This window comes from Ictidomys tridecemlineatus, chromosome 14, assembly GCF_052094955.1.
Source record: "Ictidomys tridecemlineatus isolate mIctTri1 chromosome 14, mIctTri1.hap1, whole genome shotgun sequence".
Lineage (NCBI taxonomy): Eukaryota > Metazoa > Chordata > Mammalia > Rodentia > Sciuridae > Ictidomys > Ictidomys tridecemlineatus.
Window position 1 is genome coordinate 22213727 of NC_135490.1, and position 23977 is coordinate 22237703.

The window sequence follows — 23977 nt, forward strand, 5'->3', positions numbered from 1 at the left end:
AGACAGGGTCTTGCTAAGTTGTTTTGGGCTTTGCTAAATTGCTAAGGCTTGAATTTGTGATCCTCCTGCCTTAGCCTCCATTGGCACTGGGTTTATAGGCATGCACCCTCATACCCAGCTTACACTGGAGTTTCTAAAGGTCAATATTATTGACATTTGAGATGTCCTTTATCCTCAGAGCTGTCCTGTGCATTGTAGGATGTTCATTAGCATCTTATTCTGTACAAACTATATGTGCCTTCCTGCCTAACTGCTCCCCAACAGGTGTGAAAATTGCAAATATCTGTAGCCTGTGAGGTTTGCTTACAAACCCTGACTCATGGACTTGTTTCAGAGGTTCCTGTGGCTTCTCTTTCTGAAACTCATATTGCATGCCCTGAACTAAGTGTTTAAAAGTAACTGAATTGCAAAAGTGAGAAAACTGCATTATTTGTACATGATTTTTCTTATGATGACACACATCATAAATAGTCTCAATGTCACACAGAATAAGTTATAATTCTTTGCCATAAATATACCCTAAATGCCTATCATTTAAGCAGGAATATTTTTTGGTTACAAAGATTTGCCTATGAAGACCATCATACCAGTGCATACCTTACATTAATTTACATGTCGGTAAAGTAAAGCCTTGTTAATATGACATCACGTATTCAAGACAACATATGTCAAAGGAATCATTGTTTCTCAAGTGACCAGATGCCAAATAATACCTTTGGAAAAAATGCTGAAAAATATTAAATTGAAAAATCTATTTTCCTTTGGCTTTAATAAGTTTATGTGTCAATTTTGTAAGCTTTGGCATTATTTGTTAGCATTTTATATTAGTCTACTTTAGGCGTTTAATGTGATAGCCACTTCAGAACCCACTGAGTTTTAGCATCGGATGTGTCTTTGAAATGTCTTATTCATTAATTTGCCTCCTGAGAAGCCCTTTTATTTTCAGATGGTTTGGGAGAAGATTGTGGGAGGTAAGGGTGATAATGGCCCCATGAAATCCTTGAGCATCCGGCAACACCAGAAAGTCTTTTCACAATAACGTTGTGGAAAATTACCACTGGTCGTTTGTAACCTGATTTTTTTAGATCTCACAAGAATTCCAAGTAGCATAGGAAGCAGTTTTAAAAGCTTGGGTAACTCCCCTTGACTTCATTTGCTACCTTTTTTTATACATTCTTTTCCTCAAAATATTAAATAGGACTAATACTTCCACTCCTGTCATGGCTTGAATGTCTTTTCCAAAATACTTGTTGGAATTTGTCATTGTCACAGTATTAAGAAATGGGACCTTTAAGAGATGAATGTCCTCATGAAGTTACTAACAGTGCTACCACAGGAATGGGTTAGTGAAGGATGAAATGTATTTCTTATTAAATGGATGAGTTCAGTCTTTCTCTTCCATAATGTTATAGCACAGTCCAGAGGCCAGCACATGCCCTTGGACTTCCCAGACGTCAGGACTGCAAATTAAATACTTTTATTATTTATAAGTTGCTTATTCTGTGACATTCTGCTATGGCAACGACAACAGTAATTCCCACCGGGTAAAAATTTTTACTAAGTTCGCTAAATTGAATTCCTGAATTCTTTTTGCTCTCCTCCTTGTCTTCTATTCCCAGTTTTTATTGACTTAAAATGGAGGGGGAACACTTAATTTTTTTTTAAATTTTTTATTTTTTTATTGGTTGTTCACAACATTACAAAGCTCTTGACATATCATATTTCATACATTAGATTGAAGTGGGTTATGAACTCCCAATTTTACCCCAAATGCAGATTGCAGAATCACGTCGGTTACACATCCACAATTTTACATAATGCCCTATTAGTAATTGTTGTATTCTGCTACCTTTCCTATCCCCTACTATCCCCCCTCCCCTCCCCTCCCATCTTCTCTCTCTACCCCAACTACTGTATTTCATTACTCTCCTTGTTTATTTTCCCATAGAGGGGGAACACTTAAATACAAATCGATCACCCTTCTCAGATTCCAGATACTGCTTACTTTATTACTTTGAAAAATTAGCAAATGTCACTGTATGAGCTCTTCAATGTTTCATGTTAGTAAATTTTCTAAGTGTATACCATATGTTGGGGTTGAGGGAATGTCAAAAGGAATTTTGTATGGTTTGCTCAAGGGCCTTGGTATTAGCTTTCTGACACTATGACAAAATAGCTGAGATAACCAACTTAGGAAAGGTTTATTTTGACTTATGGTTTCAGTCCGTGGTCACTTGGCTCCATTACTTTGGTGTGGCATCGTACTGTGGTGACTCACTACATCACGGCAGGAGTGTGGGGTAGAGGAGGTCTGCTCACAACATGGAGACCAGAAAGCAAAAGGAGAGATAGGAAGGTTCTCCCTTCCCAATATCACTTCCAAAGGGGTGATCTAACTTCCTTCCACTAGGCTCCATCTCCTAAAGGTCATATCACCCCCCAAGAGCCCATGCCTTTAATGCACAGGACTTTGGAAGACATTTCTGAAGGAAACCATAGCAGTCTTTCTGTATAGCTGTGGGAGAAAGGAAATAGAGAATTAAGTGCAAAATCCTTTCAGTCTTTAATAGTATTTTATTTAAAACATATTTTACTTAAAAATTTTACAGTATTTATTCGAAAATGTATCTGGTATGATTTATGTATCACATATACATGAATATATAAATAAAATATATTTACAAATAAAAATCTAATTTTTGTGTGTGTTGGTATCATCCTCAGAATGTTAATGAAAACTTGGGGAAAACGCCAAGGCATGAACCTGTGGAGTTGGGAAACAGGGTGGTTTTTTTTTTTTTTTTTTCTTGCCAAAGAGCATAGACAATTTAGAAATCCTTACTTCTCACAAAAAGGCCTTCGGGGATGGCCAGAAAGGGCGAAGGCCTACAGAGAGCTCTCAGGTAAGGTGAAGGAGTGAGCTGGGGAGGTTGTAGGAGGATGGTCTAGGGTGAGAAGTGTTACCTCTAAAGGGGGCAGTTGCTATTGGAATAGCCGTCGTTGCTATAGGGATTCTGAGTGCACTCTTCCCTGATGGAACTTTTTAAGGGGAGATGGAGATTTGAATTATCCTTTATTTTTTTTCTCTTTTGTAGAATCACACAGGCTAAATTCTACTCCCTTCTAGCCGGAACGTTTCCTGCGAATGCTACTTTGCAACCTGAACCCTTGGATTTTTCTTGTTGAAGATGTGGTGATCACAGAATTCTCTCATCCGATGCCATCAGATTTAGTAGCAGGTCAGGTAGTTTGAAAATCAGTTAAAAATGGCAAATTATTAGAAATGATTGCTCTTATGAAATCCTTAGAATACTTCATGGTAATGCAAATGCCACATATAATATGTTAACTTATAATTAAGTTCTTTCACCAATCTTTTTATGTTGTAAGGACTTTTCTCAGAGTTCACTAAATTGAATTCCTAAATTCTTTTTGCTGTACTCATTGTCTTCCATTCCAGTTTTTATTTACTTAAAACGGAGGGAGGACATTTACCTGATAGGTATAGTGTAGAATTCTCCTAAATTTTTATGACTTTCTTTCAACTTTTACATTGCCTTGTCCCCAAGTAAGATTGTGCGATTTTTAGTGACTTTTAACCAAAGAATTTAACTAAAGCAGTCAAATGAGTTTTCTTGGTATCAATTCTCTTTTCATACTCCTGTTTCATCAGTTTACATAATATTTAATTAATGTAGATAATTAAAATATGAAATAAAACTAGCAAAGCAAGTTTGGGAATAAATAAAACTGACTCCTGGCAGTCATTCACTTTGACAGATGGCAGTGGAAGTACACAGAAATATAAAGATTAGCTTTTTCTAGTGACAAAATTCAACACACGTGGACAGTAATCAGTGAGCTTCAAGGGAATACTAAAGGGCATGGATTAATCCAGTCACTTAAGCGGTTAAGGTTCATTAGTGAATGACATGGTATAGCAGCATGTTTTACATTACTGCGCTTTGGTATTGGCTTAATTCTATGAAACTTTTAGGAGAGTATAGCATCCGTTACATTCAATGACTTCCAAAGTTAACTCCAGAGTCAGATGACAGAAGGCATTTCATATTTTTGCTGAATTTCTGGATGGAGGGAGGGCATTGATTCTAATCTTGTAGACAATTTATTGTATATGGATGAGGCTGTATTGAGTAGAACTAATTTTTGTACTAAGGGGACTAAAATATATTAATATAATTTTGCTTTTTGCAAGTATATAGAATTGGGCCTTGGAAAGAGATACTACATGAGTACTACATGAACGTGTTATAAGAGCAAGAGAAGAGAATGTTCCAAAGTTCAAGTTGCTTCTCCAGGTTGGGGAAAGATCTTGCTTTCTTATGCATAAGTTCCATTTAATTTTTTTCTTAGTTCTTCAATGGAACAATTATTTACATCCACAAAAATGGTTCAAACTTAAATTCGAGTTCAGGTTTTATATAGCAGCTTATAAAGCAGCTCATGTTCTTTGAAGGAATCTAAAAATATTCTATGCACCTCTTTCTTCCATGTTCATTATTTTTAATCTATTGCTGATGATTGTTATTCTACCCACATTGAGCTGACTAAATTAAGTCTTAGAGGCATTGTTTAGGCTCACAGATACTATCTACATTTACTTTTTAAATAGCAAACATACTTAAAACTAAAAAAAAATGACAAAAAATTGATGTTTAGCTATATAACCCATTGTTTTTAAAAATACTTGCAGCAAACTGACTTTTAAAAACTGATTTAGCAATTGCCAATAGCAAGAATAAGTAGTTAAAGTAGATATTTTAATGCTCATTTATCAGCAAACATTTACAAAATATCCATTATGGTAGGTATCTGTCCTAAGGGAATCTCCAGTGTTTCAGAGAATGGTCTATAAATCTATAGAAGTTTAGCTTGCAGTTTCTTGGACTCTACCTCATATCTGTGTAAGTTGAATCTTTAACTGGGGAGTCTCTGTTCTGCAGGTTTATCAAGCTCTGATGGATTTTTTACATAGAGTGATATTGAGAACCAGTACTCTTGACATTTGTGTTCCACAGAGAGATTATCTCCTCCCAACCAAAAGCCCTAAATCGGGTTAAAAATTTGTTTGAAGGTGAGTAACCTTTTTCTAAGATTAGAGTTCTCATTGAAATTTTTGCTGCCTCAAGCATTCTGCCTTGTTGGACTCTGGAAATTTGTTCTAGTCAGACTGAGCAATGACTAATGATCAAATAGAATAGACCTGGAAGACTGGTAAGTGTGTGATGACATGGAGTTTCATAAAGGAAATTCAGTGCAGGATGTCACCATGGTTGAGCGAAGGAGACAGGATCCCTCAGTACAGGAATGCAATGAGGCAGAATCCACAGATAGCTGTTTCTGATATACCTCTTGTGGAGCATGGAGGATCCTAAACCAACAGACATTGCTTATAGCCAGTAAGAGGTCAGAAACCTGCAAATAAATCCTATTTCTGAATATCATGGTAGAAGTAGTATTACGATATGGCCTATCTTGACTCTTAAGATCTGATCAAGTCTTTCTGTAGTTCATTAACCATGCCCATACAAGGGGCATCTAGAAACTGAGCTTTATTGGTGGTTCATTGTAAAGAATCTGTGGGCTGTGTAAAAGCTACCAAAGAAACAACAGCACAAAAGGATCTTCTTGTTCTATTTATTGTATTTTGCTTCAGAAAGAGACTCATTATCTTTTACACAGATAAGTGCCATTCTGGAATTGGTTAAAGTCAATTAAAACATTTCAGGTATCTGATCTTTAAAGAGAATAGTAATTCTTCATTTCCTTATTTGATGAATACATAATAGAGACTTGTGACTCAAAATTTTACTTGCTCTGGTAGTCAGGAAGCATTAAAAGATACAATATTCTAATTCATAACCTGTGTTCACTTTGAAGGAATAGTTCTTTTTTCATCAAATCACATTTTTCTCCTATTCCCCTCTTGAAATGGACATAAGCAACCTTTTAAAATTGAAGACCACACAACTAATAGGTAGCCTTACAGGTATATATTGTAGTATGTGCTCAAGTTATTGAGAGAGGTTATACAGACTCATGCTAGGGAGATCTTAAAAACATGGAAGGGTGAATGCTGTTTTTCCGAAATGCTGTGAAAGTAATTCTCTTTGAAAGAAGAACAAAGAACACAAGTTTCTTAAAGCTGTTCAAGTGTGCATTGATTCCCATTTGGATAACTGTCCTCACTGGACAGCTGTTAGGGACACTGAGCTAGTCCCATTGACTTCAGCCTTGTCCTGGAACTCCTTCCTATTGTCTTTATATTTTCTGCTCTTCTTCACTTAAGTGTGCAAATAATAATGGGGATTGTACATTTCCTAGTTTTGAGAACTAGCATTTCATTTTTTTCAAAAATAAATAAATACAATATGCATTATTTTATGTAATCCAAAGATTTACCAATCACCAGGAATTTATGAACCATCTAAAGCCCTGATTTGGGGGCTTAGGTTAAACCTAATTGGTCCAAGTATTTGTTCTGTGATGATTATTGTTTTATATACTCATCATGTGTATGTATTATGAGGGGACATTTTGTGTTTCCTTGACATGTAAAGTATAAAAGTATTTTGCAAATGTACCATAATTCTTTTGAATTTGAATGTTAGCCCTTAATCCAGACTATGCTACTCTTATCTACTCATTTTAATTTTTCTCCATGCTTCAATTAAAAGATGTGTTTATTTTTATTAAATAGGCTTGAATGGAAAGTATGTTCCTACTGATAAAATTAAGTTCCTTCTGGTTGAGTACAAATTTAGAACCAGACTTGTTCAAGCAGGAAGCTAATATCTGTGCATCTTGAATGTTTGTGACAGTATCGAAAATCAGGAGGGTTAATTTCTCTAAAAGAAATTTCTTAAGAGCAAATACTAATATTTCATAGACTCTATTCTCATGTTTTCTATGATTGATATATTTCTGACTTCTAAAATATTTTACTCATATTTTTTAATAATGATAGTCCAAGATTTTACCTCAATCTATAGCAAATTAATACTCTGAAGAAAAAAAAGGGTAGTATTTAATGGTTATTTTGGTTGTGAATTATAAGAGACTTGTTAAAAATATTTTTAAAAGTAAGTAAAGTTAGTAATTTTAATGATAAAATAAATAATGACAAGTTTATTTTTTTCATATTGGAAATTTGTTCATGAAAAAATTGCATTAATTTTTGACAGCACTTTGCTTTCTATACTGCCAATTACCATATATATTTCATATTAATATATTTCATATTAATATTAATATTTAAATATACTTATTACTAACTTTAAAGTTTGACATTACATAAACTTCCTTAATCTGATGAAGAATACCCGCAGAACTCTTCCAGCTAATATATAAGGGTAAGAAATGGACTTTTTCCTTCTAATACTAGTAAAATGCAAACCTTTCCCCTCTTAACACTCCACTCCAATTCAACATCGAACTAGAAGTACTAACTATGCAATAGGACAGGATAAGGAAATAAAAGATATATAGATTTGGAAAGGAAAAATAAAACTGTCTTTGCAGATAACAGACTATAGAGCAAATACCAAAGAATCAACAAAAAAGTTGATTGAACTAAGAAGCAATTACAGTTCCTTATATTAATATGAAAGAAAAATAATTAGTTAATTAAAAAACCTGTGATTGCATTAACTGGTGCAAAGTTAACATAATTGCTTTCTAAAATAATATCAATAAACAATTGGAATGTGAAATGACAATGTACTATTTATAATACCTGCCCCCCATACTTAATTATAAAATCTAAAAAAAAAATTACAGAATTTGTATGTGGAGAACTATGTGAAAGAAATAAAAGACTATCTAAAAAATTGAAGGATAGCCTATGTTTATGAATTGGAAGACTCAGTACTGTTAAGTTTATATAGAGATATAAGAGGCCCCAAATAGTAAACACAAAGTTATGGAAGAAGGAGAAAAACTTAGAAATAGATTTATACAGATATAACCAATATTTCATTATCCTTGACAGGAAGGCAAAATAAACATAGGCTATTTGCCCACTTTTGAATTGGATCTATTATTGTTGTTGAATTTTGGGGTCCTGTATAATTTTTGAGTATTAACACTTTGTTAGATCAATGGTTTATAAATATTTTATTTTATTCTTCAGGTTGTTTCTTCATTCTGTTAGTTGCTTGTTTTGCAGAAGGTTCTTGGTTTGAAATAATTCAACTGGTCTGTTTTTGCTTTGGGGGTATTATCCCAAACACAATTGCCTATACTAATGTTTTGAAATGTTTTCTTTATGTTTTGCTCTTGTAGTTTCATATTACCAGGTCTGTCTTACATTTAGGCCTTTGACTCATTTTGAGCTGATTTTCTGTATGGTGGGGCTAGCAGTCTAGTTTAGTTTTTCTGCATATGGATATCCAGTATTTCAACCATTTATTATTCAATGTAGTACTGAAAGTCTTAGCCAAACCAAAACAATTAGGCAAGAGAAAGAAACAGAAGATATCTATCTATCTATCTTTCTATCTATCTTCTCGAGCTTTTGTGAAAGATGAGTTGACTATAAAAGACTGAATTTATTTCTAGGTTTTTTATTCTGTCCATTGGTCTATGTATTAAATTTTATGGCAATAGTTTGCTGTTCTGTTTCCTGTAGCTTTGTAATAGGTTTTAAAGTCAGGCAGTGTGATGTCTCCACCTTTGTTCTTTTTGCTCAAGATTATTTTGGCTACTTGGAGTCTTTTGTGATTACATGAGAATTTTAGGAATTTTTTTTCTGTTTCTATGAATAATGTCATTGATATTTTGATAGGAATTGCATAAATTTGTAATTATTTTGGGAAGTATGGACATTATTTCTTATAATACATAAAAACAATATATCTTTCCAATTATTTGTGTCCTCTTCAATTTGTTTAACCAGTGTTTTGTAATTTTTATTATAGAGATTATTCTTTCCTTGTCTAAATTGACTGTTAACACATTTTATTTGTAGCAGTTGTGAATGGGATTGCTTTCTTGATTTATTTTTCATTAAGTCCTTTATTTCTGCATAAAAGTGACTGGTTTTTATATGTTCTTTTTGTATTCTGCAACTTTATTGAATTCAGTTATGATTTCTTTAATTATTTTTTTGTGGGAACTTTAGGATTTTCTACATTAAAAACATTAAAAAGCCATGTCATTGGCATGGTTATATGCAGGGATAACTTGATTTTCCTAATTTCTCATTTTGATGCCCTTTCTTTCTTTCTCTTGCCTAATTGCTTTCGCTTGGCTAAGACTTTCAGTACAATGTAGAATGAAAGTGATGAACATGGACATTTATGTCTCATGTCACATCTTATAGAAAACATTTTTAGCTCTTTTCCATTCAATATGATGTTGTTGTGGGTTTGTCACAAACATCTTTTATTGTTTTCACAAGTGTTCCATCTATATGTAATTTGTTCAGTTTTTATCATGATGCATGTATAATTTTATTAAATAATTTTATTGCATCCATTGTCCTTCATTCTGTTGATGTGATGTTTTATATTTATTGATTTGTATATGTTGAATCATCTTTGCATTCCTGGGATAAATAACATTTAATCATGGTACATAATATTTTTGATGTACTTTTGGATTTGGTTTAACTAGTGCTTTTAGAGAATTCTACATTTGTATGCATCAGTGATATCATTCCAGAAAATTATAGAGACAACAAACAAAACTAAAATAACATGAAACAAACAAATAAAAACAAAGTAGTAGTTGCCAGAGGAAAGAGAAATGAATAGGGTTTTTCTAAGGTGTTAAAGGTATTGTTTATTATTCTGTAAAGGTGGATACATGACATTATGCATTTGTCAAAATTGCACAAAGCAAGGAGTGAGTCCTAATATCGATTAAGGTCTTTAGATTATAATAATGTATCAATATTGTCCTTCAGTTATATCCACTATCCCACACAAATGCATGAGGTGAATAAAAAGAGAAATTGTGAGGAGGGGAGAAGCTGGCTGCGCATATTGGATCATTGTACTTTCTGCACATATTTTATATAATCTTAAAATTACTCTAAAATTGAAATCAATAAGAAAAAAATACTTTCTATAACACTCATCCAGTGTTGAGAGCCTCAGCTGAAGGGGCCCCAGCCACTTCCAGCTGCCAGCAAACTTCTAGCTGCCAGCAAACTTCCAGCTGCCAGCTGATCATTGGCTCACAGTGGCCCCAGCAAACTTCTAGCTGCCAACTCATTGGCTTCTCTGCGGTGATGCTCATTGGGCTGTTTCCCCGCCCTTTCAGACCATGGAGCTGCTCATTGGGGGACTTTTTTTGGCTCCACCCACATGACCCAGCCAATCAACCTCAAGAGCAGGAGGAGTAAGGGAGGTTGAGAGGCTTGTAGGAAGCCGGTGGTGGCAGTTGGGCTCTGAAGGTTTTTCCTGAGGAGCTGTGTGGTTTGGTGTGTGTGTTCTAAAAATAAAGTTCGTTTCTTTTGACAAGTGGCTCCTGAAATTGTGCCCAGCCAGACTGTGGCAATCCTGCATGAACATTTTTCAACACTGGAGGAAGTTAGGGGAGAGTTTGGTCAATGGGGTATGTCTAGCACATTGTTTTTCCTGAATTTGCAACTGTTTTGCTCTACGATTAGGCCATCTGTGTTTGCTAATTGGTGCTCATGCAAGTGGGGCTCCTACTCTCCCAAGGAGGAGGCTGGGAGACAGGGGTGCTATCTTTCTTGATGATTCGGTTTCACCAGCATAGCCCTCTTCAGTCTTTTAGAAAGATGCTCCTGGGTTATAAAGCTAGCAAGAGGCTTTTAATAAGATTTATATCAAAAAGATAGAGAAAGAATTAGCCACTCCACATTTTCTAAAGTAAATGGTGTAAAAAAAAAGGGGAGGTCAGAACCTTGAGTCAGGAAGACAGTCCAGAGTTGAGTCATGCTGAGGAGAATGTGAATGTTGTTTTGATGACGTTCATCTCTTACTCTTCTTGTAACTTATACGGGGAAGTGAAGTCCAATTTGTGAATCCCATTTTTCTATTTACTAAGGTTCTGACCCTAATTTATAGATGTTCTTTTTCATTAGAGAGTCTCTCAACTTCAAGAAAAGGAATGCAGAAGGGTAAAAATAGTAGGAACGGATTAAGTTCTATAGAATTCTTAATAAATCCTGAGAATTTTATGTTGCCACAGATCCCTAGTGTATAGTTGAAAACAAAATTAATCTATAAAAATTATAAGAAACTCCAGCTATATGATTGATCTTATTTATCATCTAATTTGTGATTCAATGCTGTTTCCTTTTATTTGTATATTGAGTTTATTTTTTTAAAAATGTATTTTATGGTGTATATATTTAAGGTGTATAACATGATCTCTTGATATACATAGTGAAATGATAACTTTAGTTTATATATAACATTTTCCATAGTACCTTTTTGGGATACATCTATTCCCTTAGCAATTATTCCAAATATAATACATCTTTATCTGCAGTCATCATGCTATACACTAGACATCTACACTTTTTTATCCTATGTACATTCAAATTTGTATCACTTGATGTACTTATCCCCATTTCCAACACCTCTGGTAATCATCATTCTCTGTTTCTAATTATTCAACATTAAACAATTTTCTAGATTCCACATGTAACTATTTTTCTTTTTGTGTCTGGCTTATTGTATTTAGCATAATGTCTTCTAGGTTCATGCATGCTTTTACAATGGCAGAATCTCTCTTTTTTAAAAACTGATATATATCTCACAATTTCTTTACTCATCTGTCAATGGATACTTCAATTGTATTCATATCTTGGCAATTGTGAATAATGCTATAATAAACATGGAAATGAGGCTGTGTAGTGCTGATTTCATTTACTCCCGGCAGGGGGAGCTGTGGGTCATATAATACTTATATTTTTAATTTTTTGAGGACCCCCCACAGTGTTTTCCATAATGTTTGCACCCATTTACATTCTTACTAATAGAGTACAAGGGTTCCCTTTCCTCCACACCCTCATCAACACTTGTGGCTCTTATATTATTGTTAATAGCCATCACAGCAGATGTGAGGTATATCTTACTGTGGTTTTGATGTGCATTTTCCTATTTATAAAATATTAACTTTCAAATTATTACAAAAAAATGATGTTGCACCCTCTTGGTAACTGGATCTTCAAGGTTTACTGCTTATTTGGGTAATCTGCACTCAAAAGCATTATTTACTTAAAAAATTTTTATTTATTTATTAATTTTTAGGTAACATTGGACCATCATATTAAATTCTATATTTTGTCTCTTACTCTTTGTACCAAAATGACTGCTAACCATGTTACCTCTTTTTTTCCCCCTGACAGAATATTTAGCATTTGAAGAATGAGTGTATTTCTACCCTACTTTTCTTATCTCTTCTTGGATTACACACAAAAAGCATTATCATTCAAATGTTCTTTTAATCACCCAGTTCATAACATTACCAGCAATCAGAACAGATTTATAATTTGTGAGCCATGTGTAAGGAAAAGATATCTTGCTTCACTGAGAAAATAGATAATTTTGTGAAATATTGGCTATTTATCTGTCAAAGTAGGCCATTATACATTGAACCACAGTAAGAAGCCACCACACACCTCTGATTCTTTTCATTTATGCTTTAGTGGAGGGTTTTTTTGAATCTTGTGTGAGGTTGATCCAAATTCTATATTTGAATTTACTTTGGATGAAACTAGGAATATGAAAATATTAATCAGGAGAATAAAATTAAAAGAATAAAGGTAAAATGCATAGTCATGCCAAATGCAATTTTTTTAATTGAAAAAAATATGAATCATTCAGAAAACAATGAAGAAGAAGGGAATAGAAAATAGCATGGGTTATCTCTTTCTCTCCACTGCTTCTCCTCACCCCTGCTGAGTGGCTTCTAATGCAGCAGACATGAACTGTTCTGGTATTTGCATTTAGGATGCATTATTCTGTGAAGAACATTCAAAATGCTGAAAGGATTTTTAATGGTACATTGGAATAAGTATAGGACTGATTATCAGAAGACTTGCTTTTTAAATCTTGTTCTATAGTCTGTATCATATGAATTATGTGACCCCCCTGGTTGAGTCATTAAATCTTTCTGAGCCTTGACTGCCTCATTTGAAAAATGAGAATAATAAAAAATATTCTTGTTTCCTCTGTTACAAAGTTGTAATAAGCGGCAAATAATTTAATGTATGTGAATGCATACTGCAAACCAAAAGCACTATAAATGATTATTATTTATGCTTCAATGCATGCATTGAACATGCTCTGTATAATCTGTATTTTCAGAAACTCACCCTCCATCATGTTGACATTTGCTAATTTTAAATCATGCTGCAAATGAATGGTTCAGATTGGAACACCTGCTATCATCATTTTTTAAGAAAATAACTATCATTTGATTTACAAGAACATTTTATCTTAATAAGTTCAGTTCAGCATTTATTAGCATGTATTAGCCTGAAATTCCCTTAACAGAATATCATACTTGACTCTTATCTCAGATTTCAGATTAGTAACTATATTTTATTCTCAAACACGATAGTCAATAGGCGTAGCTGACCTTCATAATTCTCCTAATTTTCCCAGGAGTCCTTAAAAATTGTAACATTTGAAAATAAATAAAAAATAGTTTGTCTCAAGAGAATACAAACTTTTGGACACATGTCTGTATTATGTAATATCTCCTGAATTATGAAATTAGGATAACTACATTTTTAAGGTAATACCCTTATTTTAGACTACTACTTTGTTCTAAAAAGAATACAACAAGAAATATTATAGGAAAGGTTTTTAAAATGAACTTGAAAATCAGAACACAAGCACAAAGTAATTTCCATTTTCAACAAAGTTATATTTGTTGAATTACGTATCCAAAAACAGTTGTGACAGCAATGTGGAACTCACACTCACAGCATTCAATGAGCATTTAGGAAAGACTGCATGTTAATAGACCTTAAGAGGAAAGAAAGAAAATAGATGTTTGACTATTGCCCTTACGAAGTCGTTGGATAGCAAGGTATAGACATGGAAAAGTAGTGTACAGTACTATGGTTCTTGGCTAAAATAAATCTAATTTTAGTCTATATTTGTTTAGGGACAAAAAAGACACCTGAATAAATATGTTAGCTCAGGTGATGTTATGCATGACTTAGATAGAGGGAAGGTTGTAGAGTAGATGAACCACATAAGCAAATACAGCATCAAAACAAAAAAGATTTATGAACCCTGTTCTTTAAAAAATATATTGTTACTTGCTACCTACCCAGGCTTTAGTTTTAAATCTCTGAGAATATGGTTGTATGAAATGAAGAAAATGTAAAGAGCTACTGGAAAAAATTACGATCATCATTGCCTTTGAATGGAACCAAATGGAACCTAATAATTTTTATTATTTTAAAACTCCTTGAAAGACCAATATTCATTTTATAGTTTTCATGCTTCATAATGAATATCATGGTTTCCAAAAATTTGGTTTTTTTTTTTTTCTGGCCTAAAGGAGTCTTATAGATTTTTAAAAATTTGTTCTCATTAGTTATACATGACAGTAGAATGTATTTTGACACATCATACATAAATGGAGTATAACTTCTCATCTTCTGGTTGTACATGATGTAGAATCACACTAGTCATGTATCATACATGTACTTAGGGTAATGATGTCTGATTCATTCTATTATCCTTCTTACCTCCATACCACTTCTGCTCCCTTCACTCCCCTCTGCCTAATCCAAAGTACCACTATTTTTCCCTAGCTCCCTTCCCCTTATTGTGAATTATTAGCCACATATCAGAGAAAACATTCAGCCTTTGGTTTGGGGGATTGTCTTATTTCACTTAGCATCATATTCTCCATCTCTATCCATTTACCTTCGAATACCATATTTTTATTCTTCTTTAAGGTTGAGTAATATTCTCTCTCTCTCTCTCTCTCTCTCACACACACACACACACACACACACACACACACACACACACACATATATATATACACACACACACAACATTTTCTTTATTCATTTGTCTGTTGAATTCATTTTGCCCCACCTTGAAAAGTTTTGAAGTTATGTATTTTCTAAGCTGGAAATCTCAGAAATTATGAGTGGTTTGTAAAGTGCGATATTGAAATAATACTTATAATTTTTAGGTTCTTTTATTTCTTTTAAGTGTGTCTCCCTACAGAGCATAGAAAAATGTGCTATACACAAAAATTAAATGAAACCAAACACTGGTATTCTCTTTTAAAGAAAGTCCTTTAATGACTTGATTTTTTCTTTCTTAGCATGGTTTAGCATTTCAATGGTGATACTGCTGAACTTATAGCATAATCTTAAACTCAGTTATGTTTTCTTTGTTGTTGTTGTTGTTTTTGTTGTGGTGGTGGTTCTGGGAATTGAATCCAAGGCTATATGCACAGGAGACAAGCAGTCTATCCACTGAGCTATATCCCCAGCCCTCAGTTGTCTTTTAAGTGATATCAATAAATGAGTACTCCAAGCTTTGTTTCCTTTTGTCAAGAATCTTTATGTGGTTTTCACAATGTCCATGTAACCACTGAACCAATGGACATATTCCATAAATAGTACAAGGACAGTGAGTATAAGAATGTTAAGTTTTCAGTCTTTGCTTGGGCCTTCAACATACCTTGGAATCATATGTGTGGTCCACATATGAAAGAGTCTTTAGAAATCATGAATCTACTTTAAACTTTGAAGATCATCCAGAAATATAGTACTTTGTGGGTACATGTAGTTCAAGGATAAATAGAGGAGTAATTTGCCATTTGTACCAAATTAAATCAGACTTTCAGTTCAATCAAAACAGCTTGCAGCTGGATGCAATAATCTGATTTCCTGACACTCAGAGAAAAAATGAAGCCCTCCAAAAGGCCCCTGCTGATCCTCAACATGAAATACAGTTTGCTGGCAATTTCACTCAACCTCTGAATGCCTTCACATTTAATAAGCTAAAAAAATGCAAATAAAGCATAAGGTTAGCTGGAGATGACTCTCAGGTAGCATTTATTACAACTAAATGAAACACACAGCACAATACTTCTAAAGGATCACGCTCTTGTTCTTTCTCAAAGCAGCTATTTTGTTAAATATGCCATTAGATGAATCTCTGTATCAGTGTCCTGGGAGCACTGTTTTGACATTGGATGCGTGTAAAAACATAATAAAAGGCTTCAGAGAACAAATGCTGAAATTTCATGTGAATAACTTGCCATTTTCTTGGGAAGGTAATGAGACAGATAAATGTAAATCCTCAAGTGTCCATTAACTGTTGACTATTGGAGATAGCAAGGATACAAACTTATAGGTGTATTCAATTCTGGCAAATTAGTTCAATTTATAACAATTGGTTTTTATCTCTAGTCTTCCCACTGTATGAATTGATAAATGCAAGTCTTTTCAGCATCTTGAATAGACTTCCCAGAATTGAAAACTGCTGAATTAAGGACAAAAAGGCACAGAGTGATTTACTGACTCAAGGAAAGTTCTTGCATTTGAAATCTGAAACTCCTCCTAAGACTTTTGAAGTTCCAAAACTGACCCTACTTCCTTTAACAAAAACCTCATCCCCTTCTAAGTAAGGACAGAACTCAGTGGAGAGGCCAAGGGTCAATAGGGCATGGTGCAGAGGATGAGCTCTCAGCTGAGGGCAATGTAATGGTTTGGATCTGGAATGTCCCTCCAAAGTTAACGTTCTGCATGCAGCAATGTTCAGAGGTGAAAGGTCTGGGGGGTTATAAGGACTCTGACCTCATTGGAAAATAAATTCACTTGGTGGATTATTTATTTGAATTGACTACTAGGGAGGGTAGGCTGGTGGTGGGTGTGGTTGGAAGAAGTAGATCACTGGGGACGTGGCTATGATGACTACATTTGTCCCTGGACACCCTCCTCCCACCTCTGCCTCCCCACCCCCAACCTCTGTTTCCCAACTTGGCCGTAAGCAGAGTAGCTTTCCTTTGTCATGCTCTTCTGCCATGATGTATCTGCTGTGGATTTGGCTGACCATGGACTGAGACCTCTGAAACTGTGAGCCAAAATATATCTTTCTCTAAGTTGTTCTTGTCAGATATTATGGTCACAGCAATGAAAAGCTATCAGAAGGGACTCTCCTTCCTTTGCTTTTGGACCAAGAAAAGAGGTTCTCAGCCTTTTATTTTTCCCCCAGTCAGGAAAGAGGAACAGAAAAGAGCTAGAACACTCATACAGGGCAACTGAAGAAAAAATGAATGAAATGATTAGAAAGTTGCAAACAGAGCTAAAGGAAGACAGAAAGGCATGTTGAAGCATCCAGTCCTTGACAGCAGTGGGAAGCCACACCAGCATTAGCCTAAAGGTTCGAGGAGAGCCGATGGTTAGGAGAAGCCCGCGAGAGATGTAGAGTTTCAAAAAAGATGTAGAGGGACTGTGGTTGTGGCTCAGTGGTAGCGCACTTGCCTGGCATGTGTGAGGCACTGGATTCGGTTCTCAGCACCACATAAAAATAAATAAATAAAATAAAGGTCTATCAACGACTAAAAAATAAGTAAGTAAATAAATAAATAAAGATGTAGTAATTCACAATCCATGGCCCAGCAAATAGAGGCTCAAGGCAGTAAATACCATGATGTTTGACTTCAACCTCTGATCTCTTACCAGTGCCCCACTTTGGTCCAGTTCTACCAAAACCCAGCAGCAAAATACCTCAGTTGAAGCAGTGTATAGAGGTCAGTAGTCTGATGTCCCAGAACAAGAGGGACAAGCTGGAAATGGATCTTGGGTCTGGGGTGTAATAGTCTACCAATCTCCCCATTACAGGGGCACTCTAACAGACTCACTAATGAAGATTGCAGAGTTCTAGAAGGTAGAGGAGAGCCTTGAGGTCACATATTCTATGAGGATTCATACTAACTGCTGTGTTGGTGTGCATTGACCCCCACCCCCCACCCCCCTGCAAAATCCTGTGAGTTAAACCCAGGGTAATGCTGGAAAGGGGAGAAAAGATGAGTATTAAGGTGTACATCATGTTGATATAAAATTGAAGTGTTAAACCTTATTGAACTGGACTGGAGATTCCATTAACTAAACGTGCGTGGGAAACTTTAGGGCCTATTTAGGCTGCTATTAAGGGGGATGGGAAATGGGGATTCAACAGAGCATGGTTGTAGTCAATAGTTGTAAAAAAGAAAAATCATTACATGCTTATACTTCACTGAATTAAAACTCTCCAAAAAACTAGTTACAAAGGAAAACTTGGGAATAAAAGCACAAGCATACAATTTATGTGACAAGTGACAATTTATGGGCTTCTGTTCTAACTGTGGCAATACTCCAAAGATGTGACCTGCATATTCTTGACTCTCATCTGTTAGAGGAAAGTCTGGGACCCAATGCCTCTTTGCTTATAAAGTCCTGTCATGGAATTTTTATTCTAAAGTTTGAAATACTTCCTCTTTTCTCAAGAATTTCTAAGACAAATCATCCTCAAATATAGAAATTCTTATTAGAATCTTTAGGGTTTTTTTTTTAATTTCAACAAAGAATTTACTTTATTTTCTATTTTGCCATGAACCTTCTCCCTATACTAACTTTCATGCCTTTGAAGCAATAATCAACTGATGACCATCCAGTGGAAGAATCGGGAGAATCCCTTTTCCGCTTCAGAAACCCATGGGCACCTGTAAAAGTCCTCCCATAATAGAAGGTAAGCTCTTTGGAGTTGGTTGATCATTCACTGAGGTGTTAGCTAATCGTTTTCCATGACTCCTCTGTCTTTCCTGGCACTGGGAACACTGAAATGTCTTCTCTCCGTGGTTGAGTAGGGCCCTGTAAGTTTGGGCTAATAAATTGTGGCCAGAAGTGAAGTCATTTTCAGGGCAAAGCGTCTTCCCTGAAGAGTTTGGAGTTGTTCCTGCTGCACACTGTATCCTCTTCTGATGAATATACCCGGGAGGGGAAGAGGTACAGTTTGTGGCAGTGAAGAAACATATACTTCTGCCTGAGAGATCTGTGAATGTGCTCATCCAATTTGCAGATATACAAAGCCACATAATATCTTAAGGTCACCCGAGCCCCTCAGTCAGATTGGGAGTCATGTTCATGGATGGACTTACAATGCAATAACGCTGTCACTTGCAGACAAAAATAGTCCCAGAATTCTCTATTAGTCTACGTGGGTGTCAGACGCCTGTAACAAAATATAAAACATCTTTTGGTAAAATAGTACAATTTTTTTATACAGTGCCCTTACTCTTAAATAGAAATGAACCAATCAATCCAGCTTCCCTATGTTATGATTCTATTAGATTCCTTTTGTTTTCATCCTCTTCTCGATTCCTTTTCAGTAAGAAGGCAAAGGTGTAGCTGTCTGGTGTCGGATTATTCCCAGATGCTTCTTCAGACATCTGTGCCTCTATTCCCACTCCCCAATATCCACAGTGACAACCAAGACAGGATTGAAAGCTTGAAAACCCTTAGGAAAAACTGCAGAAATAACAGGAAACATTAGAAATTTCATTTAAAAAATCAATGAATTCCTTCTTAAATTTTCCAAGAACAAACGGGCTATTCTGTGTCACTATAAACTACTCCAAAGCAATCAGGCAACAACGTCTTCAACCTGATCTTTAAGCATTATATTTTTATTTTTATCCTATGGATCATACACTCCAATATTCTCCTTTAAAAAAATGGGCAAAGATCAAATTAACATTCATTTTGACCGTTACCACTCGTCAGACTTCTCTCTTGGCCATTTTTAGAGGCCACATTATCAGGATTCTTTTGACTACAGAAGCTAAAATTTAACATGCATTTGCTTCGCGTCAACCCTTATAGGGCAATTTTCCTGACGTTTAGTATTTCCAGTTCATCTGTCCCTTGCTTCCGTTCTCTGAGTACATTTATAATGGAGAATCTTGTTTCCTCTATGGAATCTGAGCTGTCAGCACTCTTGTCACCTGTTAACATTAATTATCCTCCTCTGTGGGATAATTATCCTTTATACTTCTTGCCACCTGATGAATCCTGTCTCCAATCTGACTCAGATAATCCCAGTTTTAGATTATCCTGATTACTGGTTTTTAAAAGAGCTCCTTTCAAAACTGTCTTTTGAAAGGGAAAATGGAATATCAGACTCCACCCCATCCTCAGTTAAAATGCAGGGAACCATTGTTATGTGACAGATTAGCTAAGAGCAGCTGGCCCTTTCTCATGCCAGTGGTGTCTGTAATATGGTAACAGGATAGACAGAACCCCCATCCCCAAAAGAAAAATGAATGTGTCTTCTCTGAGTCTGAGTGTGTCCTTTGCCACATTTCACAATGACAAAATACCAAATGCAAAAATATGGTGGGACAGAGATGCAAAGGTAAAGATCCTCATCTTCTAACCTTCCTGTGTGGCTTTTGCATCATCTGTCTATGAGAGATGTGGGTTTCAGAAAATGAATTCCATCATATCTGAGATTGCTGCCATTGAATCTCCCAAACTGTTGCCTTGTCTAGGAGCCGGGATGAGATGCCACTGTGAATTCAGTTGAAGACAGAGAGTTCACCTTCAGATACCTGACTCATAATCAATGGCACATCTTCCCACACTGGGTATGGCTTAAAACTTGAGCCCTTAAATCTCAAATCTTGACCACCAGGGCTTCAGATATCTGAAACCAATGCCTTGGCATTCCAGATAATGTTACAGAATTTCACCTCAGTCAAGATGATTTTCAAACTTTTATTATGAAATTGCTCTGTAAAGATATCCTGACACATCAATAAAAAATATTTTCTTCTCTAGAGGGTGAAAAAGCAAGAAGTTCAGTTTATTTTGAGTCATAGATTTAAAAAATCAGACTTTTTTCTTCCTTTTCTAAATCTTTCCTGATCAGACTCTGAATTATAAGTTCTTCTTCTCATTGCTTCCTGGTCTCTGATCTTGTCATTTGTTCTTTTTCTCTGCTTGTCACCCTCTCTTGATCAGCTTGTCGCAGGGACCAGCCCATGCTTATGTCCTACCCACAAGAAAACAGAACCTGAACTCCTCTGTCCCCTTTATCCTAGTCTCCATTACTTGTCCTATTTATTTTGTTTGTACCTATGTGTGACCAACCCATAAAGTTTCGTTCCTGACTAAAAACTTTATCTCTTGGACTTGAAGAATTTATGATCCTGACTATCTCTATAACCAACTTCCTCATCTGTGAACTTGCAAATCCACCATCATATTCACGGCCATGTTGCCAATTCCTTGCTTTGCAGCTGATATTGCAGAAGTACTGGCACCATAAAAAGAAAAGACCAGCCTCAGGGGAAAAATTCCCTTAACAATTCATAAACAGTTGGAATAGTTTTTTTTTTCTGAAAGAAAGAAGGAAAGAAAAGGGGTGGGGAGAGGAAGAGCAAAGGGAGGGACTGAGCCCGTGGATTTTTATCTCTCCAGTGGTTATTCTCAACTTGTTCCAAGCACACATTTTCTAGTACAGAACGAGATTACATTGACATTTCAAAGGGAGAATAAAGCATCACTGTATATAAGTCAGATTAGTTGTGCTATGAGGAAATCATGAATATATTTCAAATGTTCTTTTTGAATGGATTTAAAGATGTGTTAAAGAGGAATCTCTTTTTAAGGACTGGATTTATAGCAAGTAGGGGTCTCCAGAGGATGGTTGGTATCCCAAAATATTACAATCTCTTTCTGTCTCAGATTTGCTTAAAGACAATTCATAGGTGATTGCGATACAATGCTCATGTTGAAAAGAAGAAATCAACAGAGTGCAAATGTAAAGCATTTGAACTGTTTCCTTTGTAGCTTTTCCAAACTACCCTAAGGGACAACTTTTTTTCTATTCTCTTGAAGAAAATTTTAAGTTTACCCACAATGATCAAGCTCATAACCTTGAAGGTTATCTTTTATATGTAATATTTACCAGGGCACCATCTTGGGATTCTCCATAGTCTCTTACCAAGTCACTGTTAAGATTCCCTTTAAAGTTTCTCTTACTTGCTTATTTTCCCAGGAGTCTCTCTACCCCTAGGAAGCTCATGCAATTTTGATATGCTAAGGAGGAATGCAAATGCACTCACATTTGACTTTCTTGTTTTTATCACCATCATGCCAACCTCTCCTGATATGAAGAAACTTTGATCTTGGTCATTCCCTTAAAACTAGGCAATATGTAATAAGCTCTTTGATGGTCTCCCTGAGGTCTCTCTCATGGGCAAATCTAATCTTGATTTTTCTGATTCTGAATACTTTAGGAAGAGCTCATTTTCCAGACCTGATTGGAATTAGATTAAAACCATTTCCTAGCTGTGCAATATTGGTTGAAGTCATTTTGGATATTTCCAGTCCAACTCTGGTAAAAGCTTCTGTTATTCTATTATCTCTTTCCCTCATTGTGGTGAACTCACAGCCGCAGATTGAGATGGTGATTTCCAAATATGGTAGAAATCTTGATTCTTCAATGTTTGGATGGAAAAGAACCCCCCTCCCCATGCACTTTTTTTTTTGTATTAAGTCATTAAATTTTAGGTTTGTCTCTTGTGGTAGCAAGGCTAAAATGATGAGTTACTTTATGTACAATTTTATTTTGTTCTTTTCAGTTAAGTATTGGGTTAAAAGTTCTAAGATTGTTTTTGGTCACCTCTGTAGGACATGGCTGCCTGCTTCCCGGTTGTGAGGCCACACATGTGGCTGGGATGGCTCCTGGCGGTGCTGTGGGTGGTGACGGAGGAGGCGGACCATTCTTTCGCCCTCATGGACAGCTCGTGCCTCCCCTTACGGACTATGGGATAGGTGTACACGTGAACTTGCTCCATCCCTCTGACCTTCATTCTGATTGGCTCCTGTGCAGTATATAAGCTGTGTGTACTTCCTTATTAAAGGAGATCCTGCTTTGACTCCCTGGTGCTTCTGATTGTCCTCCGACGAGGGAGGGCTGGCTTGTCCTGGTCGAGGCGTGCTTTCCCTGCTTCTCCCACCAGTCAGGAGGAGACAGGGGCTAAAAACCCCAACAACCTCCTCATAAAGTACTTCATTTCATCTAGGTCTCCCTCTGAAATGGAAAAATAGTCATCACAAATTTCTGTGTTCTAAGTCTGTTGTGACCTTATCCCCTTAATTTTCATGTATAAGAAGATAATTTTTATATTAAAAAAGTGTTTGTAAAGTTTTTTTTAAATGAAACCTTCCTGTTCTCTGTGCTTGCTTAACCCAACATGTCCTTCCTTCCTTCCCTTTCTTTCTCCTTTCCTCCTTTATTTTTTATATGTTTTCATTTTTTCTTATTATTTCTACACGATAGTAGAATATATTTTGACATATATATGCAAAAAATGCAAATTAATATATATATGGGATATAACTTCTCATTCTTCTGTTGTACATGGTATAGAATTACATTGGTTGTGTAATCATATATGCACATAGAATAAGAATTAAATTCATTCTACTATCTTTCCTATTCCCATTCCCTTTCCCTCCCTTTATTCCCTCTCTGTCTAACCAAAAGTACTGCTATTCTCTCCCTGCTCCTACCCCCAATTGTGAGTTAACATCTTCATATCAGAGAAAACATGTGATCTCCGGGTATTTGGGATTGGCTTGTTTCACTTAGCATGATAACCAGAAATCCATATGTAGCCAAATGAAATTAAACCCCTGTCTGCACAAAACTCAACTCAAAGTGAATCATGGACCTAGTCATTAGACTAGAGATCTCGCACCTAATAGAAGAAAAAGTAGGCCAAAATTTACATCATGTTGGATTAAGAACTGAACTTCCTTAACAAGACTCCTAAAGAGCAAGAAGTAAAATCAAGAATCAACAAATGAGATTGTATCAAACTAAAAACCTTCTTCATACAAAGGCAACAACCAAGAATGTGAAGAGAGAGCTCACAGAATGGGAGAAAATCATTTCCTACTGCACATTAGATAGAATATTAATCAACAGGATATATG